The following is a 14,116-nucleotide window of genomic DNA, read 5'->3' as shown; positions in this document are numbered from 1 at the left end:
CAGGTGATAGACAACTTTAAGATATATATGGGTAATATACGGAGACTAAGAAGAAGGCAGAAAATAAGAAAGATAGGAGAATGCTGGGTTTGCAGTGAAAGACCTACTGTGAATGGATACGTTTTCGTCGTGCTTGATAAAAAATATTGTAGGTCCACTGCATTTTTTGCCCGGAAGCCTATAATGCTGTTAAGAGGCTCTGATCACGGGCTTGCCCAACGGATTATAAATCGGGGGTACGCCGGAGATTAAACCCGGGTCCAGACGATTATAAATGCAGCGCTCTAGCCATTGGATCACCGTGGCAGCTTCATTATATTTTTCGAAGTTAAAATTGTTTCCATAGCCGGTGGCGGGTACATTTCCAAATCCATTTTTTCCCATATAAAATGTTCTCAATGACAATTTTCCCAAGAACATTTTTTGAAACGGGTCCTTTTCCCAATTTATTAACCTTTCAACTACAAAATAATTAAGGCATAGAAAGAAAAGTTGTGGCCTACTAATTTCAAGTAGGCCTATGTTAATACAGTATACCATTGTTCTTGAATTCTTGACATTTTGATACAGTGTTGCGTATTTTAGTAGCCCAGACTTCTTAGAGCATCTGGAGCATGCTGATATGATTGTTGTGATCCTTTTAGCACGATAATATGAAACCTTTCACTTTTGTTGTGATATTTGCTTAAACTGTGAATTGAAGGGAATTCTACATTGTCAACGGATAGGAAAATTGTCCTTTGCCAAGTCTGTGACAAAAATATGAGTTAATTTTATTATAAATCTTTATTATATCATAAATTATAATATCAATATAGCTCAGCAGTAAATATTTTTGTTATATTATTTACAGTAAGTTTAATTTTTTTTAAGAAAATTTGGAGAAATATTTAGTTGTGTACTGTAACAAAAACAATTGATCAAATGATCATGAAGTGATTGGTGAATTATATTTGAAATAATGATTAATAACATGAGTACATGACTAATGAGAATTTATGTTAGTAGGCCTAATTATAATTTAATTACCAAATAAATTCAATTAAAGAATAGCATTATTCCATTTTTGTGATTAGTTCATTACATTTATTATTTGAAAAAAATTATGAGAAAATTGTGAATTTCATTGAAAATTAAAATATCTTTTGGTGCATATTTCTCAATTTTTAGAGCAAATTGTCTACGTTTTTACTGCATAAATGCATGCATATATTCACTAATTTTAGTGCATATAAATCCGCCCCTCTAGTTATGAAACACACTAATCCCTCCCAGCTAACGCTCTCTCATCCTTTTATATTTATTACATGTATTGTAATTACAATGATCTGAGAAGGTGGGATATGATGGTAGGTACTGGATTAATCTTGCTCAAGATAGGGACCGATGACGGGTTTATTTGAGGGCGGCAATGAACCTCCGGATTCCTTAGTAAGTATTGAAATTACAATAGTTTGTAACCTGTGTCCACACCTGTGGAGTAACGGTCAGTGAGTCTGGCCGCGAAACCAGGTGGCCCGGGTTCGAATCCCGGTCTGGGCAAGTTACCTGGTTGAGGTTTTTTCCGGGGTTTTCCCTCAACCCAATACGAGCAAATGCTGGGTAACTTTCGGTGCTGGACCCCGGACTCATTTCACCGGCATTATCACATTCATATCACTCAGACGCTAAATAACCTAGATGTTGATACAGCGTCGTAAAATAACCCAAAAAAAATTACCAAATAAATTCAATGAAAGAATAACATTATTCCATTTTTGTCATTAGTTCGTTACATTTATAATAATAATATATATTTATTAAACACACTGTGTACATAAGTACGATTAAGTAAAATTAGCATCGTTTGCATAGTGGGATAGTGTCAATGTTCTTTCTTTGCATTCGATAATGTGACACGTATCACAGGGTCCTCCACATATGGTGCACTGACATCCGTCGGTGGGGCTGTGGTATCCCTTGGTAAGGCATATTCGGTGATGTAGTCCATGGGCTGCTACTCTCGTGTACAGATGGTGCAGGTGGTAGTTGGCTTCCTTCCATTCGCTGTTTGTCATCGCTGGGGTGCTGAGGAGTCTATGGTTAATGTCTGTTGCTTTTTGTCGCCTGTCTTCCAGAAATCTGATGCTTTGTGGTGTTGGTACCAGGCTGTGAGTTGCTGTGAATTACTTGAATAAATTTATGAGAAAATTGTGAATTTCATTGAAAATCAAAATATTTTTTGGTGCATATTTCTCAATTTTTAGAGCAAATTGTCTACGTTTTTTACTGCATAAATGCATGCATATATTCACTAATTTTAGTGCATATAAATCCGCCCCTCTAGTTATGAAACACACTAATCCCTCCCAGCTAACGCTCTCTCATCCTCCTATATTTATTACATTTATTGTATATTTATTTATTATTTTGCTAATAATTGTAACATAAAATATAATATATACAGAAAAACTTTAGCTCGCCCCTGAAAGAGTAGAACTCGTGCTCAGGGGCGAGTTCCTGAATTGAAATTAATAATTATACAATACAATTTGTCTTATGTCTACTGTAGTATGCAATTATAGTATATAAATTTAAATTTACAATTTTTATAAAAACTATATATAACTTTTTAAATTTAATACTAGAACTATTCGAATTGACAAGATTAGGATATTTAAATATAAATTTGTTGTATATTCTTGGGCCTAAATTACTACCATGATTAAATACTATAACAGTGTTGCATTTTGGTTCAAACAATCTTAACGAATTCATACCTTTTGTTTCATAACTATGAGTATACAATTCAATATTATTTCAATGATTTGAGGGAGGTGGGATATGATGGTAGGCACTGGATTAATCTTGCTCAAAATAGGGACCGATGGCGGGCTTATTTGTGGGCGGGAATGAACCTCCGGATTCCTTAGTAGGCCTAAGTATTGAAATTACAATAGTTTGTAACCTGTAACATCACTCATCACTAGCACAACCATTTCAGTCACATAAATGTCAAAGTCGTCCCTACCGTGAGGAGAGTTTGACACAGATAGTGCCCTTCATCCTTTTTTTTTTTTTTTTTTTTTTTTTGCCTTCATCACCCCTTGAGACTTCCTTCTGTTCGACACTTTTACTCCCCACTGTCTTCTGTCACACTTTTACTCCCCACCGTCTTCTGTCGCCTGTCCCTCGCTTTGTTTCGTGGCGGGCCCGCATTGTCCACATTTCTGGACCGGAGACATCCCAGGATAGCTCCGCTGGTATCTTCGGGACCAGCTCCTCCGAAGTGGTATTTTACCTTCAGCGGGAATCTCTCATGCGGTGTTCTCGAACCCAGACTCGAAACTCGAGATAACTCAAGCTAGGAAGCTGTGTGGAGAGGGGAGGTAATACAGCTAAAGAGGGCCACCTACGCTCCCATACCCATGTATAGTCATATTATCTGAAAAGTTGACTTCTTGACAATGTATTCAAGATGCATTCTCCCAATAATATATTGAGCAGTATTTAATACATATTATTCGTTTAATATTATGGTGATTTATTTTCTAATTGTGAAAGTATATTCATTAGTATAATATATGATTGACTTAAATGTTCCATCATTCTTCTAGTTATATGTGCCCAAATTGTAGATTGTAGCGTTGTCATTAAACTTCAATTTTGCACTATAAATCAAGAAAAACATTAAAAAAGTCCCTCCTCTGGCAAACTAGCGAAAGTGAAAAATTAGCGACCCTGCACTTTCGCTAGTTTGCCAGAGGAGAGACATTATCACTTATTTATCTGCACAATATGAACAAAACAATAAAAGGAAGAGACAACTGAGTTTCTATTTAATCATTCCAAAGGGATCTCCTTTACTTCCGATAAATCTCCATCTGAATCGCTGCTCGCTTCTTCTTCTTCTTCATCTTCGCCATACTTGTTTTTTTTTAAGGATGGGACATGACAGTTAAGCGGCCGAGCTTGGAACTACAGTGCCATGTTGCCAATATGGATTACCACGCTGCCAGTTGATGGATGCTAGCAATTTATTGTCGTTAAGATAGCTGACGTTAAAACATTCATTGACAATTGACTCGAAGATAAGAAAACAATACGAAAATCGACAGAGAATCAAAGACGAAACGTATCAATGCTAACGTTGTGTGCACAAGAGAGCTATTAAGCACTCGCCACGTGGGAACTGTAACTTTGGCAACTCAACCATTGTTACCATAGCAACAGGCCTACAACGCTATGTGACATTCAGTTGTTTTTCCGATCGCAACGCTTCTGTCATGTCCCATCTTTAAAAAAAAAGTATAGACTCTTCACCCAAATGATTAATGCAACTGTTTATGGTTTCTTCTATTAGAGAATCTGCCTCATATATTCCTCTTCATATTTTATGGATTTTTCACACTTCTTCTCCCAAGAATCTTCCGTAATTTCATTAATTTTTTCTTTGTCAGTGCTATGACATCATCCATTTTGAATACAGTGTTGTTTGCAGCAATCCTAAAGTCGCGACGCTGTTATTCCCGGCGTGACTCCTCCTCTTTATTTACGTCTTAGGAAGTGAAACCTCTATAAAGTCTAGGTAGGTAGTATCGTTCGCCATTTTTGTCCTTTCGTTGCCGAGCTACCATACGAGGAATCTATTTGCCACACCGTTAAACATTATCATGTCGTAGCTTCTATGATAATAAATCAAACGCACTGTAATTCAGCAAATAATTGAGCGGCAAATAACGTCTTCGTGTGCTTTCTGCGAACGCCAACGAAAGAGCCAAAATGGCAGGCGATTATATTAAGTATTTATCGAGCCTTAAGAAATGAATAACGTCTTCCTCAGCGAATCACAAGACGTATACGTTTAAATGTAGCCTACCTGCAACGCGATTGGCTGCCGGAAATTAGTACCAGTGGCGTAGCCTGGTTTTCAGACTGGGGTATGTAACCCAGTTAATATAGTTTGAAAATGGAATTTTCCATATCTGTATCCAGCATAGCGTAATACCGAATACAATTGTATCATGTAGTATAAACACTGCATATATCTTCCTTGCTAATACAAATTTACATGTATATTACGCACCTAGTAAAACATCGACAAATAATAGACACACTGAAAAGTGTTTTAATAAACTTAGTTTAGGACTATGCAGTAAAAATAAAATTAATAAACTCACGTTTATTATCCTTTGAAGTTTTTTTACTTGGTTATATAACGACGCTGTATCAAATACGAGGTTATTTAGCGTTGATGAAATTGGTGATAGTGAAATGATATTTGGCGAGATGAGGCCGAGGATTCGCCGTAGATTACCTGACATTTACCTTACGGTTGGGGAAAACCTCGGAAAAATCCCAACCAGGTAATCAGCGCAAGCGGGAATCGAACCCACGCCCGATTGCAACTCTGGATCGGCAAGCAAGCACCTTAGCCGACCGAGTTACGCCGGTGGCTCTCCTTGGAGTTTCCCCGAACATTTTTAGTCGTTTTTTTTTTCAAATATTATATGGTTACAAAAATAGTTATGTTTCTTGGCTGCCTTATCAATATTATTTAAATCTTCATAGCCATTGGTATTTCAAACGGACTTTTCATTAGAAAAGATAAGACAAGACCAGTAAAACAGTTTGTTTAAAGCCTTACAACCTCACAGCCACGACTGACTTTCATAAATCTTTATATTAAAATGTCTTACACACTTTTTTATGTTCGTAGTGATATTCAGTACTGGTTTTGAAGGACCTGCTTTAATTACGTCTTCTTTTTCACAGAACGTTAAAGTCTGGAAGCTCCTTACCTTCAATTTGTCGATTATACAACAATTTGTTTCCATATTTGATGCATTGCGACAATGAACACGAAACAATTTCCCTTTCACTCACTGCGTGACCTCTTGGATGTATATTGTCAGCGTACATATCTTGAGCCCATAAGCACGTAACACAAAGATCTTAACCTTAATAATTTATTTCAACACTAAACAATTAAGCTTTCAAAACAGTCTTCAGTCTTCACAAATGAAAAAAGTAACATTTTGGAACAAATAACTCACTCATCGTAAACCTCGGATTTTAAGACTCGTTTAGCGTAGGCTGAAACATACGTTCTTTAATGCACATAGTTTTAGGTAATATGATCGTTCGAGAGTTTCTCGTGTTGCATACATTTAGTGATTTTTACTTAAAATAGTTGCATCCTATCCTATTGGAACCTAAAAATCCGAAGTCTATAAAAGTCACTGGAAATAATATAACACAAGCATGACTATACGACAATATGTATTACAACGCTATACATCCCCGGAGTCACAAGCATGAGTTTCCTCGGGCTGACGACAGATGTCGTTGAGACGTTGCGAAGTGTTTTTAAACATCAAGCGGGCCGTACCCGTAGAGTTACAGTATAATTCTTACTATATAATGGTCGCGCCTTCTGTTCAAAGTGATTAAAACATAGTGCGAATTCAAAATCAAACATTCTGGGAAAACTTGATCTGTCCGAAAACGATTACATGTTACAATATTATAATTCATAATTCAGAGTCACCTTGAAGGAAATTGCAGGGTATGTAACACATCTCCCACATCCATGGACGCTTTTAGAACGACGGGACTATAGTTAAAGTCATCTTGGAAACTCCTATTGCTGCTGCTATTCTCCCCCGCATCTTCTTAACATCCGTGAGAAATATCCCAGCTTCGCTTTCTTTTTTCATAAATTCCATCACATTATACGAGTAACTCACCTCGGGATTTTGACTAAGAAGAACTTTGTCCGATAATGTACTACTCATCATAATAGAAGAAATATTTCTATCACAAACGACAGCCACACACAGACACGTTCTTGTACAGAATACAGGCCTTAGCAACTGTTATTAGAACTGAACTGTACCGTTCTAGTCCACAGTACATAGCAGTAGACGGACAGTGGTAGGAGAGCTGTGCTCACGCCTGCACGAACGAGAGAGCTTGCTAGTTTGGGCCGTCTGTAATTGAGGACCGTTTTTGCAAAACTTGCTAACTGAAAAAAAACTAAATTTTACAGGAGAGACAAAACACTGTAATAAGCAAAATTTTTGCTGTAACTGTCACTTAGCAGAAAGCAAGTTTTGAAAAAACGATCACATTTTGACACACTACAATGAAAATGTTAAAAAAATGTTATGTTTTATTTAACGACGCTCGCAACTGCATAGGTTATATCAGCGTCGCCGGATATGCCGGAATTTTGTCCCGCAGGAGTTCTTTTACATGCCAGTAAATATACTGACATGAGCCTGTCGCATTTAAGCACACTTAAATGCCATCGACCTGGCCCTGGATCGAACCTGCAACCTTGGGCATGGAAGGCCAGCGCTATACCAACTCGCCAACCAGGTCGACACTACAATGAAGAGAAATAATTCAATTTTACTAAGACGCCTTTAACATCATGTAGAGACCTGCCTTGTGTTGACGAATCCATGAAAATCTCAATTTTGCAAATTTTGCAGTTAGCAAGTTTTGCAAATACGGTCCTCAATTCCCCTTTTCCTTCCGAAGGGTTGCCCATGTTCTCCAACTCTTCTCTATACCACACTGGCCATTGATAATTGATTTACTTTTACACTATTGAATTAGAGCATGTCGTCTCGCAGCAAACATGCTATATCAAGGATGATGATGATCATTATGGTACCTAATAATGATTTACAAATGGCTTTTAGAGAACTCGGATGTTCATTGCCGCCCTCACTTAAGCCCGCCATCGGTCCCCATCCTGAACAAGATTAATGCAGTCTCTACCATCATATCCCACCTCCCTCAAATCCATTTTAATATTATCCTCCCATCTACGTCTCTGCATCTCCAAAGGTCTTTTTCCCTCCGACCTCCCAACTAACACTCTACATGCATTTCTGGATTCGCCCATACGTGCTACATGCTCTGCCCATCTCAACCGTCTGGATTTAATGTTCCTAATTTTGTCAGGTGAAGAATATAATGCGTGCAGGTCTGCGTTGTGTAACTTTCCCCATTCTCCTGTAACTTCATCCCTCTTAGCACCAAATATTTTCATAAGCACCTTATTCTCAAACATCCTTAACCTCTGTTCCTCTCTCAAAGTGAGAATCTAAGTTTCACAACCATACAGAACAACCGGTAATATAACTGTTTTATAAATTCTAACTTCCAGACTTTCAGCTTTCCTGAGAGCAGACTGGATGACAAAAGCTTCTCAACCGAATAATCACAGGGATTTTCCATATTAGTCTGCGTTTAATTTCCTCCCGAGTGTCATTTATATTTGTTACTGTTGCTTCGAGATATTTGTATTTTTCCACCCTTTCAAACGATAAATTTCCATTTCTTATATTTCCATTTTGTACTATGTTCTGGTAACGAGACATAATCACATACTTTGTCTTTTCGGGTTATATATGTACAGTATATATATATATATATATATATATATATATATATATATATGTATATACAGTACATACATACATAGGCCTACATATAAACTGTCGAAGCTTGCTAATGAGTAGGACATAGCGATTTAATGTTAATTAATTAATTAATTAATTAAATAACATTAAATCGCTATGTCCTATACACAGAAAAACACACCGTGTATACGGTGTATACCTATGTGAACTATTGAATATATTGAATAAAATACAGTAATAGCAAAAGAAAAATCATTTACGTTGTAAAATGTAGGAGCTAGTCAGACAGAGTTCATTTACTTGGAGAAAACATATCGAAGGCATCATACTAGAAGGGTGTATCAACAAATGTAGTGTTATCATTGATTAAAGTTCTCGTTAACACTTTGTTAAAAACATAAAATTTACACTGTCACACGTTAAAAGTGTTAAAATTGTTTAAAAAGGTATTTACCTTCGACAGACGGCCCGTTTCGACGCTATTTGTCGTCGTCTTCAGTGTCTCTTGAACCACTGCGGAAGAATTAAACACAATAAAATATATAGCGCAAGACAATGGATACAACCCTAACATAATAGACACACTAATAAAAAAGGCAAAACAAAAACAGACCAAACCAACACAAACAGCACGCGAGAATAAAAACATAACATTAACATATCACAATACGAATACCCACAAAATCGCAACTTCATTCAGAAAACTAAAGTACAAAATTGCATACAAAACAAATAATACAACACAGAAATACTTAAATAACCACACTAAACATTCAAATATATATAATTCAACTGGAGTTTATAAATTAAAATGCAATAGTTGCCCACATTTTTACATAGGACAGACAGGAAGATCCTTTCATACAAGATACAACGAACATATTAAAGCTATAACCAAACCTTACATTACATCAAATTATGCAGATCACATTATCGACAATAATCATGACTACAATAATATAGAAACAGATATGGAAATTTTACACATCACACCAAAAAGGTTACAGTTAAATATCCTAGAACAATACGAAATATATAAGAATACAATACGCACACATTGTTTGACATCATAATACGTCATAACATACAAACAGCCAACCCCCACCATAGGAACAACACACCCCGACCCCTACCATCGACAACTGCACATCGCAGAGCCAAAATCAGCAGTGGTTCAAGAGACACTGAAGACGACGACAAATAGCGTCGAAACGGGCCGTCTGTCGAAGGTAAATACCTTTTTAAACAATTTTAACACTTTTAACGTGTGACAGTGTAAATGTAGTGTTAATTAAAATATATTTTATGGAATCTGTGTTTGAAAACAATAAAAGTATATAATACTCTAGCATTACCCTCCCCTTTGCACGGAAGTGAGATTTGGACATTAAGGAAAAGAGGTATGAGCAGAATCAAAGCAACGGAAATGAAATTTCTCAGACGGACAGCAGGATATACTCTTTTAGATCGAAAAAGGAATGAAGAAATATTGGAACAATTAGAAGTAGAGTCAGTAGAAGAAAAAATAAACAGATACAAATTAAATTGGCTACACCATGTAAAACGAATGGATAATTCAAGAATCCCCAAAATGATGATGCAATAACAACCCAGAGGACATCGACGGTTAGGAAGATCCTTTAAAAGACTGCTACTGTTTATGGGGATGATGATTATTATTATTATTATTATTATTATTATTATTATTATCCAATTAAACGTCAGACACTTTGGGCTATAACCATTGTAAATGTTGTGTGAATGTGATACATTATTGTGTAATGTATAGAATTAAACCTAAATATTTCGTACGAAAACAGCTTTGATGTATTGAAATGTAATCAGGATTGTGAAGCACATTCTTAATATATTAATTTCTGGTCTGAAAATAATACCTTGTAACCACGCACTTACAAAAATGTTTGTACTTTTTGAATTGCTTGTGTCATTTTTTTAATCCATAGCGACTTTTTTTTACTTCCTCCACATTCCCGCCAGTTTTAGATTTCTACGTTACATTCTGTTCGTATTTAGTTTTACAGCTAAATTAAATTAAGTATATATTAAACAACAGCTTCATTTTGTTAGAAAATGATGGCTTAAAAGTGCTGTAAGACATAATTAATACGATGAATAAATTAAAAACAATGATCACAGCTCCTCACACTCTCCTTACGCACCATAAAATGAACGATACGGCGCTGGAAGGTTCTGCCATCTATTTTGTTCAAGAGGGCCGTGGTTAGCGGAGAGGGCTGTCTTGATAATGTTTCAAAGTCGTGCTACGGTGCTGCACCGCCGTCAAATCAGTTTACCAACGTACGGGGACTGTAGAGGTCTTGTTGTAGGAGGGCAATGTGCAACATGGAATCGGTTTCTTGTTCCTCATCATCAGCATATTTAATTTCATCCATTAAGTGTACGGAACAGTTTGTCATACGAGTTCATCAGCTGGCTCCATGGTTTGCTTGATAGGCGCCGGCGTGATTGTTGCTTCCTGTGTTGAGGTCTCCGGTTCTTACATCGCCACTGGCTTCCTGCAGAGAATACTGGCCCATGACTATTGCCGTCACGTGGTTCGAGCTGCGGACGTGAATCCCCAGAGCCGATATCTGTTACTCCGTACCCGTAGTTTAGATGTAATAGGCCTGCAAGCAAGGTATGTATGCAGTGTATTGAAATGTTACTCATATGTTGTGAGAATGACATGGATTGTGTTGTTGTTTAATCAACTGTCCCAAGACAGTTCTGAGTCAAACTAGCGCTGAGATAGTTCCGGTGATTTCGGAAGTGAAAATCGTTTAATTTATAAGGTTTTTCGGTGAAACGAGGATTAAGCGGATTCCGACCATACCCTCAATCCTCGTTCAACCTATGCAAGATGTATAAGCAGACTACGAAGGGAACTACCTCAGCGCTAGTTTAGTTGTTAAACGAACGCTGAGGTAGTTCCTTCTAGAGGTGGAAGGAAAAATCACTAGTAGCGATTTTTCACTGGTGATTAAAAAATCACTTTCACTCCAATGAGTGAACTGTTCATTAACCAGTGATCAAGAGGTGATTCACTCATTGCACCATAAGCAACTGTAACGTATGACTATTTCCTAAGTGATTTCAACATACAGCTCAATGTCTTGTAGTCTTCTGTCACCTGTTGAGTAATTTTTTAACTGCTTGATATGAGATGGATGTTTGTTCTTTTTAAGGTTGTAATGATTTTTGATGAAGGAAAAGATTGAAATTTCAATGTTGAGTTGAACAACTTAGTGATATGGCATAACTTTGTATGGCACATTTTTAAGAAATAGGTTACTAATTTTATCCGGCCCAGAAAACTTTGAAAGATTTTAAAGTTTTGATAATTTTTTAACTTCTGTAGGAGTTATAAAAATTGTGCAAGAGTAGCTTTTATGAATAATTACCAATTTATGACTCCTGTGAGATGAATATATTCATAAAGAGTGGTTTTACTTTGCAGCCGCGAACACTTTCAACATAAATATCGTTCGATAGTTAGCTATAGTGTAGCTATATTCTAATGCACTGTTGTAGAACTTCTGCTCCTACTTGTTTCAAATATAACACTAGAGGTCCATGAAAGTAATACTAGGGGAACGACCATTTTTCTATTCATCGACTTCTCGAATGTTATGTTGGTAATTGGCAGATTAGCGGGTCTTTAAAAATGTTATGGTGGCTCACCAGTGAGGCAAAAATTTCACTAGTCAGCATGATGGAATTGCAAAAGCGCAATTAAAAAGTCGGAACTTTTTTCATTCAAATGAAAATAATTAGACCTAGTAAGAAGAAGGAGGCCACCGGCGTAGCTCAAGCGGTTTGCCTGCTGTTCCGGAGTTGCGTTCGGGCGTGGGTTCGATTCCCGCTTGGGCTGATTACCTAGTTCGGGTTTTTCCGAGGTTTTTTCAACCGTAAGGCGAATGTTAGCTAACTTATGGCGAATCGACCTCATCTGGCAAATACAATCTCATCACCAATTCCATCGACACTAAATAACCAAGTAGTTGATACAGCGTCGTTAAATAACCAGCAGAAAGGGGGGGGCTACAATAGCGCACTAGAATATGCTGGCAAGCATTAAAATATTTTAATTTTGAAAGTATTGGTACCTGCAGACTAAAGCCACGTGTTTGTCATTATATACATATCACAAAAGCCAGTTAAACTAAAGAAAATTTTTCCTTCTTGCATGTAGCTTTCCTGGAGAATTACCACTAATATTTATCTATATTATAATCCTTTAACCATACTAAATAATTGTGGAACGTGTGAATAAAATGGAGGATGAGGCTAGAATTATTAAGGTTAATGTAACAATGCAGGCCTACAAATATCTCTTTGTTCAACCACACCTATCACCACCTTTATTATATATGCTGCCAAATGAAAATTATATAATACTGGTAATATTTAAGTTAAATATGCCTTTTTATTTCTAAATTCCGCAAATAATCTCAACAAATGTGTCTGATTTCATCATAGCCTATGTTTTTTTCTGAGTTCTGTTTTTTCTCTGTACTGTCAATGGACCCATAAGATCACATTCTCCAATATTAATTCAAAACAGTTGATTGCTCGCACTTCGTAGTGAGAAATCACTCCCAATCGCCCCCACTCACTAGATCACTGCTCTACTAGTGATCAGCTGATCCAAGGCCGCTCTATAGCGCAGGTCTCTCGTCATCATTATTGACAACTGGAAATCGTCTGTAATCACTGGATCACTGGTTAAAATCACCGTGATCGAAAATGAGCTGTCACTGCTTCACCGGTGAGTGAAAAATCACGTTTTACCCCATTTCTAGTTCCTTCCCTACTGCGCTTATGCACCTTCAAGTGTGTTACCTCTCATACCAACATAACTTTCCTAATTTCACCAAAGTTTCACGCTAGTGTACACTCACACTATGTCTTGCATATACGAATCTGTGACAGCTTAGGTAGGTTAGTTTAGGTTTCTGTTATGCCTTGCATATATGAATCTCTGCAGGAATTTCAAAGTCTGATCATTTTTGTTTAATGATGTCAGTAGACTTATTGGATAGTGTAATGGCCGACATGAAAACGAAGTTACAATATAGAAACAGTGTTTAAGCTTATTTCATTTTTATTTAATTGTGCTTCACTATAGTCCAGTGGTTATTGAATTAATACAAGTTTTGTGTTCTTCACATCGTATCGTGTGTTTTATATCCCTACGTTCCTCTCCTTCACTAGAAAACACAACGTTCGCACTTCCATTACCACATACTTCTTATTTCACACGTAATTTACGACATTTCCGAACAATTTCTTTTTCTTGAAATGTTTCTCTATAAAATCCTTAACTTTTGAAATCCATCTTCGCAAGAAATCCCTAACAAATCCAACCATTTTGACTTCCAAAATCACCGGAACTATATACCTCCACGCTCTTTTTTCCCATATTTATAGATACTGTATTTACTTATTTCAACCTCTTACACCGTAAAATTTCAATGTAAACTCTCCGCATTTAAGGTAATATTGACGATTAGTAAGTGAAATGAGCCGTTGTTGCTTTAGAGGATGGATGACGTTATTTGTACATTCATAGTGTTCTGCCCAAGGGTAGATCTTTCACTGCAAACCCAGCTTTTTCCAGTCTTTCGTATTTTCTATCTTTCTCTTAGTCTGCGCATATGATCCATATATCTCAATGT

General features: G+C 36.7%; 1 protein-coding gene across 2 annotated transcripts in view; it reads left to right on the top strand.

Moving 5' to 3' along the window:
• Positions 1–10,737: 10,737 nt before the first annotated feature.
• LOC138716278 (uncharacterized) overlaps positions 10,738–14,116 on the top strand; it is a 193,713-nt gene continuing 190,334 nt past the window's right edge. Inside the window, exon 1 of one of the 2 annotated variants that reach the window (XM_069849186.1) lies at positions 10,738–11,076. The gene's annotated coding sequence lies outside the window, so the exon portion shown is untranslated. The remainder of the gene's footprint in view (positions 11,077–14,116) is intronic. The other variant, XM_069849185.1, reaches the window with a different exon arrangement.

The sequence above is a fragment of the Periplaneta americana genome, chromosome 16 (genome assembly GCF_040183065.1).
Source record: "Periplaneta americana isolate PAMFEO1 chromosome 16, P.americana_PAMFEO1_priV1, whole genome shotgun sequence".
In the NCBI taxonomy this organism is placed as follows: domain Eukaryota; kingdom Metazoa; phylum Arthropoda; class Insecta; order Blattodea; family Blattidae; genus Periplaneta; species Periplaneta americana.
This window is presented reverse-complemented; position numbering and strand designations above follow the sequence as displayed.